Source organism: Trypanosoma theileri, assembly GCF_002087225.1.
Source record: "Trypanosoma theileri isolate Edinburgh chromosome Unknown TM35_Tth_8_V1, whole genome shotgun sequence".
Lineage (NCBI taxonomy): Eukaryota > Euglenozoa > Kinetoplastea > Trypanosomatida > Trypanosomatidae > Trypanosoma > Trypanosoma theileri.
In genome coordinates this window covers 138,554-140,016 of record NW_021639850.1, presented here as the reverse complement: position 1 = coordinate 140,016, position 1,463 = coordinate 138,554, and positions in this window count along the sequence as shown.

Sequence of the window (1,463 nt, the reverse complement as noted above, 5' to 3'; positions counted from 1 at the left end):
AAATACAGAAGGTAATTTATTTACCGAAAAAAGAAAGGTATGATTGCAATTTAAATGATCTCATTGTTTCAGGGTTGCAAAAAAAAAAAAAAAAAAAAAAAAAAAAAAAAAAAACCGAAACTGCGCCCCCGCAGGGAACGCCCCGCGGGGAGAAAGAGGGTGGGGGAGAAGGAAAAAACGAGGGAGCGGCGGTGTCAGGGCCCAGAAACCCATCAGGCACCCGCGCCAGCCAGGTATAACATGGCAGGGCGAGCGGGGTCTCTTCCCGACCCCCGGTTTGAACTCCTCCGCCCGGGTGGGGTTTCGCCCCGCCCACAACGGGAAACACCCATTCTCCAAACAAACCGCTAAATCATACAATCCGGAATAAAAAAAAAAAAAAAAAGGATAACACACGAATTGAATATCATTTGGTAACATTGCAGAGATAGCCACACAAACAGAGAAAAACAACAACGAATAATGTATAAATCTCTCTTTGTGTTGGTTTCTCCCTGTCCCAATTGCAATTAGCATACCCATAGGAACAAGCAAATTATATGTTATCCCATTCTCAAACAATGTAAAAGCATATACAAATGAAAAGAGATATCACATACCTGAATCACACAATTGCAGAGTGAGAGACACACCGCAAGGTGCACAGCAATACTCTGCTTACAAGTATAAAAATGAAAAAAAGAGATTATGTATTTCAACACAAATTGATGCACCCTAGCCCAATGGGTGTCATCGGAATTATTTTTCTCGGTGCTCATTGTACCGAATATAATAGCAATTATATTATTATTAACAGTAAACAAGTGATTACCAACACTCTTTAGATGGACCCCACCACAGTGCTCAGTACACGGCCATGCAGCCCAGCACAGAGAGAAGCAGCAGCAGCAGNATGTAGTCCCATAAAATCCCAAATAAAAAAGAAAAGATTATAAACGAATTGAATATCATTTGGTAACATTGCAGAGATAGCCACACACACAAAAAACAATAACGAATAATGTATAAATCTCTCTTTGTGTTGGTTTCTCCCTGTCCCCATTACAATATGTAGTGTCCCCATAGGAACAAGCAAATCATATTTTACCCCGCTCAGAAATAATGTAAAAGCATATAAAAAGAAAAAGAGATATCATTTACCAGAATCACACAATTGCAGAGTGAGACACACCACAAGGTGCACAGCAATGCTCTGCTTGCAAGTATCAAAAATGAAAGGAGATTAGATATTTCCACACAAAAAAGTGATGCACCTCCGTACAGTGGGTGTCATCGGGATTAATTGTATCGGTTCCCAGTGTACTGACCACAGTAGCAATTGTATTATATTATTAACAGTAAACAAGTGATTACCAACACTCTCTGGATGGACCCCACCACAGTGCTCAGCACACGGTCATGCAGCCCAGCACAGAGAGCAGCAGCAGCAGCAGGAGTGGAACACGCAGTAGCGCAGGGCTGCT